Below are 6832 nucleotides of genomic sequence, written 5' to 3'. Positions count from 1 at the left end.
GATTCTTTTCCGGGAATCACTTTGTTCGAGAATTACTGAACCGGTTTACTTGAACTGGGTCGTCGGTTCTTTTAGACCTGCGGTCCGACTATATTGTACGTAATTTGTATGATTTAAATGTCGATATGGACAACTGCAGGCGTTTACATTAGAGCAGAAAGTCGTATTCACTTTTTGAACTCATTTGACTCACTTAAATATCAAATTCGCTTTTCAGTGTCAGAAACTACTTTTTCCTCTATTTTCACAGGTATTCGCATATTTCAGCCATCAGTCACTTTCTGAAACCTAATAAAACTTTATTAATCTGTCGTCTCAGATAACGTTACCTTAACACGATTATGCGAGTCGCGTAAGGTAGGTTGGCCGTTTGAGGTAAACTGTTCATCATTTAACGTAAATAATGTTGGCCTGTAGACGTTTAACAGTATTGTTGCTGCAAAAAAAGTTATAATTCTGCCAATTTAAAATAATTATTATTGAAAACATTAAATAAACTTACCTTAAAACAGTTGAAAGCCGTGGCTTTGCCCCGTTGTTCTTCCAAAGTGACAGTTGGGGAGCGATTTAAACATCTTCAAGGCGCGTTAAATAACCCAGCGCTGGCCTGAAACAACCCAGCGACGCAACCCAGCAGGTTTAACCCAACACCTGGTAAATTGAAACTACCCAAAAGTGTTTAAAAAGAAATTAAATAACCCAACAAAATGACCCAACAGACTCAACCCAGCATTTTGGGTTAAAAAATAACCCAGCCGTTTTTAGAGTGTATACAGATAATTCCAAATTTTCCTGATTTATTTACACGGTTTTACTATAGTAACAAACTGGTTGCCATTGTTTAAAAAAAGAAAGAAAGATGAAGTGGGAGGGAAAAAAAACATTCTTCGCTATTTGAAGTACCTTTCCAAGCATCTCTTGGTCTGCCAGTCAAACACCAAAGCGCGTTAATTAGCCAATCAGGGAGAGCCTCACTCATGACGACAGAACGTAAGGAGAATAGTAGGAGGAGCCCATTCCACATGACAGACACCGCGTAGAAATGATAGAAAAACCTGTGAACAACAACAGAGGAAATGTTTCCTGTATAATCGCCTTGAGTCGTGACATGCTCATAACATGATATATGAGGAATACACACAGTCACTTAAAACTACATTTAATCCCGAATCACCTCTTTGATACGTCAAAAAGGAGCTGCCAGTTTGGTATCTTGATGTCTTCTTTAGTTTTTCCATAACGGATTAAATTCTGAAAGACGCGCTCGAGGCTGCGAGGCAGTTTCAGTGAAAACTTATAGAGAAAAAAGGCTATTATAAAACACAACGCTAGCAAAAACCATATAACATTAACTATTGCTATGTGTTGAAGCATCGCCGCAGCTTCATACTGCCGTCCTGTCGCTTGAAGATACCGAGTCAAACAAATACTAAGTATTTTAGGTTCCACTCGCATTAATGTGCTGATGGTCTGGTATTATGTGTCATAAAACCCACAAAGAAGAAGCACTTCTGAATGTCTCTCTATAAACGAAATCTGCAGCTACAAGTATGAATATGAATGCTTAATTATCGCTGACTTTATTCCTTGCTGTTGTCATATAAACGTGGAGAAACATCTATCACAACGTCACTGACAGAAAAAATTAAATGGTACCTTATGTTTCTAAACTATTTGTTAACATGTCCGGCGGTGTATAACCTAAAAGTATGTATATTATAAAAGTGTGTATATTATAAGCACTCATTAGGGGAAACCTTTCGTGTTGGAATATAAACCGATATATACTATAATTTGTACTGACTGATTTGAACAAGATTAATTGGAACCCATTCAAAACTTCACTGAAGACATCTTTATAATTCAAAATCGCCATTTGCAGATCTACCTATGAACACATGGGGGCAGCAGGCAAAATATATTTTGTCAGTAAGAGAGAGAGAGAGAGAGAGAGAGAGAGAGAGAGTGTCTGTGTGTGTGTGTGTATAATTACTGTAATTTAGTATACAACTATATATATATATATATATATATATATATATATATATATATATATATATATATATATATATATATATATATATATATATATATACCTTTTTAAGGTTTTGTAGGTATACAGTTACAGAAGAATATGTTTAGTAACATATTCTGAGTAATTTATAACTCCTATAGATTACTCAGAGATTCTTCTTTAATAAAGTTTTAACGCATCACCATTTGTAATGGCTTTGCTTTATTAATAGACAATAACTCATAAGCATAACTCAGGAAGTCTTCACCACAGGGTACGGCCCCAAACTCAATACTCTTGGGCCTTTTATAGCTCTTGCATACAATCTACATATAATAAAACAGCACAGCTAGATAGCTACACAGTGTAGCTAAAGCCACAAGTCTTCCAAAACGTCATTAAAAATTTCATAATCGAATCTGTAAAACTGAATTTTATGAAATATTTTTTAAGGCCATGTCATGTGTGTTTTTAGAGAAGGCTAATCAGAATGATTTATGGCATTTGTCATCACTGTAAGATCTCACATGTAAACACTCCTGTGTGTTTTCTATGTGTGTTGGCTCTGAAAACTCCCCGATTCATGGTTCTATATTGTTCTCACCAAACGAGTCTTTCACACCTCTGCCAGGTATGACACATTATCCGCATTATTCTTTTATCATTATTCTATAGTTTTTATTCCACCTTTATTATCCTTTATTGTGGTTTTTCAGGATTTACAAAGACACAAAGCTGCAATCTCGCTTTAATCTCAGTATGCATTTAGCCCTTATTTATCAAAAATACAACAAAATATTTTCTTACGACCTTACGTGAATTATTGTGACAGAAATGCATTATGAAGAATAAATGCACCTGCTATTAGTAGCATTAGAGCTAATGTTAGCATCAAGCTACATCAGATAATTTATGAAATTATTAGTACACTTTTACTCAAAACTCACTTTAAACCCAATGTCTGTTGTGAGAGAGTTCAAAACAAAGCAGTTTAGTTATATCTGGTTCGCGAACAAATCATTCGATGTAACCGGATCTTTTTGAATCAGTTCACAGTAAAGAACCGGTTGCATCGGTTTTTGATTTGGTGAACTGGTTCAAGAAGATTCGGTTACATCGAATGATTTGTTCGCGAACCAGATATAACTGAACTGTTGTGTTTTGAACTCTCTCACAACAGACACGGAAGAGAAGACAATGATGAATAAAGTTGTAGTTCTTGCTATTTTTGGACCAAAATGTATTTTCGATGCTTGAAAAAAATTTAACTGACCCTCTGATGTCACATGGACTACTTTGAAGATGTTTTTCTTACCTTTCTGGACATGGACAGTATACCGTGCACACACTTTCAATGGAGGGACTGAGAGCTCTCGGACTAAATCTAAAATATCTTAAACTGTGTTCTGAAGATGAACGGAGGTCTCACGGGTTTGAGGGTGAGTTATTAATGACATAATTTTCGGCGAACTAACCCTTTAGGTTGTAATTATTCTAAGTCATCTGTTAATGTTTGCAGCTCCTGTTATAGTCAGAAATCTCTTTTATCAATTTCATTATTCTTTTATTCAAAATTTGCTGTTTCCACATAAATTTTATTACAGTTATCAATTTGAAGTCCATATGGTGCTGCTGTTCCAGGTTTCTTCTTTGTTCGGCGACACTTCTCCACTTTTGCTTGCTTTTGGTGTTTCTATTTTCTTCCACTTGTACCCCTTGAATGATGAGATCACCAAAGTCAACATTTATTTTACCTGTTTCACAATTCCCTATAGAAATCGGCCCAGTTTGGGAATTGATCTGAAAACCCCATATTTGCATCATTAAAAATATATTTTTTTTCCTTAATGGGGTTCTGATTTAGTAGTAAAAACTCTAACTTTTTAATATATGTTATTTCTTAAATAGAAATATATCACTATATACACTATAGCTGAAAAATGTATATAAAAATAAACAGGTCAACTTGAGATTTGAATCTGTGGTTTAAGGAAGTACTTCTGCAATTGAGCATTTTTTAAAGGCACTGTCTGTTGTTTTATTTACACACTTGTGCCATCAAACTGTTGTATGAAAGCTATATCATACTCATAGACATGCAGTATGGCTCTATATCAGCAGGGTTGTGATTACCTACAGTACTCGTCCTGTGACCTTTTGGATTTCAAATGTTTTTGAAGTTAATATTCCACTCATTATTTACCATTAACGGCATTCTGATTTATAACAGGAAGTAACACAATAACCAGACAAGGACAGTATGCGTTTTTCTGTTTGCTTGCCAATGGAAGGAAGCCTCATTCCCCACTTGAGCCATTAACTATACCATATGTGTTCAGTCAATAAAAGAGAGTGTGTGAAAGAGAGTAATACAAAGCCTCTAAAGTATTTGACTCCAGGATGCCTCATATAAAAGGTAGGTTTCCTATCTGAGGATGTGTGCAGTGTTTCCTGCCCCCTCCTGACTCTTCCTCACTGTCCCCAGAGCTGGACCCTCATTAAGCTTCCTTATTGTTATTCCCCTCCTCTTTCCATCCTTTTATCCCCCTGCCCATCCATTCATGTTGCTTCTTCAACCATTTTTAGTGGCCTCCTTTGCATCTTCCGCTTTGTGTTGCCTAAACACACACTAACCCCATTTTTCACAATACCTGGGATTTATTTTTCATTGTTCTCTCACACTGTATAAATATAGAACTTTATCCATCCATTCATTTGCCAAATCAAAATGCTTGCGCGTGTCATCTGTGGGGTCATAAGATTTCATAATGATTATGACTAAATAACATGAGTATTTTTTGCTGCATGCGTTTATTTTGTGAATCATAAACTCACAATTATATATATTCTGTCCTCAGTAGTGTATCATATCTGGGGATAGTATGTGCACTCATTCTTCTACTGGACATTGTCTGTCTCTTTACCTCCTCTGTTCTGTATTTCATCAATAGGCTTATTTTAATATCTTATTGATTTATTAATCAAAGGTGGAAAGACACACTAACCCCTGCATGCATGTGTGCACTCTCTAAGAACGCTGGTCCATTTACAATGTTCTTGAATCGTGATCTTCAGAAGAAAGTTTCATATGTTTAAACTGCATTTTTTTAATGGCGTTTGCTTGTGACATATGACATTTCAGAATGCAAACTGCCGGAATAAGCCATTTTATAAGTGCACATAAACATGGCAGGTATAATTGCATGTATGTGTTTCAAAGGGTTAAAGCATTTGATTGTGTTGATTATATTGCTTTCCCACTCTATTGTCTGTAGGTTCTTTTTCCATGGCTTTTCCATGTTTTCTTTTCCAGTACCCAACGCTGATGACAGAGCAGGAACTGGCAAACCTTGGCCAGGACCACCGACATGTATGTAATAAATAGAGTATTAAATCATTATATCGTGGGTTAGATACTTTTTAAATAACAAAAAAGAAAGAGAAGAAAATGTATGTTATTAACTTAGAGTCAGGTCAGAATTTGGAAACTTAAAAGGAGGTTTTGAATATTTTTAAAGCTTAAGTGTGTATTTTCTATCAATAAATGAAATTGGTTTGTTTGTCTACAATCTTCCAATGGTTTTAGATAAACATATATTCCATCACAAACTAAAAAAAAATAAGATGCAATATATCCAGGTTTCCTGCATACAAACACACATTGCATGCAGCAAGTTTCAAACCAAATGTAGTAGTCTGTCTTCTACACAGTATGAGATTTCAAACACATTTAATGTCTACACTTTTCACACAAATCAACCTACTGTAATAATGTAGCTTACTTGTAGCTTTCGTTGTGAAACTGTGACAGAAAAAAAGTATTTTAATATCAAAGAAATCTATCTATTTTTCGGTTATTACAAGAATAAATGATACAATTCTTCTCCATCCCTTTTTTATTCCTTTTTGTTTTTCATTTGCCTATGTTGCTAAAAAGCAATGCGAAGAACAGAGTTCCCTTTGAGGGCTTTCCATGCCTGCTGTTTGCATGAGTCTGAAAGATAGGAAGTGCTCTCTTTTTCCTGATCCCCTGCTCAGAGCGGGAACTGTTATAGGTACTACGACTCCCAGCAGAAATGACCAGGACAGGAAACATGTGGTGGCTGGAGACTCAAACTCTAACCCTTTCGATCCAACCCCCACCTAAAAAACCAAGGCTTTTTAAGACCCATAATGCATCAGTTCACATGTATATACCAGCAACAACCAAAAAGAAAATAAATGAGTATATCAAAATGTAAATTTGCTGCATGCTTCAAATGTATAAATCAGACAAATACTTGTCTTCTTGAAGTTATTTCACAAAATACCATGTCAGTTTTTATGCAGTATTAAAGACATTCATTTATACCTATTTATTAAATTACTTAAAAAATAACAGTATATTTCTTTCAAGACTTATACTTATCTTCACAGCTACTTAAAAAAAAACACTTTTTCTACTATGCTAATTAGTATTCCTATAATTAACCCTCCCGTTACATATGCACAACGTTTCACTGATCCATGATAACAGTTCTGTCACGCAGCAGTGGAATGTTGGGGAAATGTAAGGTTGCCATAACTGTAAATGTTTAGCCTCTCTGCTCAAGAAATTGTGTAACCACTGTAAACAACCAACAGTCGACCCAAGGCCTGATATTGTCCATCACTCGTGCACAAGGCCTACGTGCATTGTTTGCCTGGAGATGTCCTGTGTCATATGGCTAACTGTTACACAACAAAAGATCCACCCTCCCCGTTCCAGTTTTATCCTTTGGATCCACCCATATCCCACTGGCAGCTTCTATGGGACATTCTATCTCAGCCTGCTGGAAA

Source organism: Carassius gibelio, chromosome A20, assembly GCF_023724105.1.
Source record: "Carassius gibelio isolate Cgi1373 ecotype wild population from Czech Republic chromosome A20, carGib1.2-hapl.c, whole genome shotgun sequence".
Taxonomy (NCBI): domain Eukaryota; kingdom Metazoa; phylum Chordata; class Actinopteri; order Cypriniformes; family Cyprinidae; genus Carassius; species Carassius gibelio.
Note: the sequence above shows the minus strand (reverse complement) of the source record.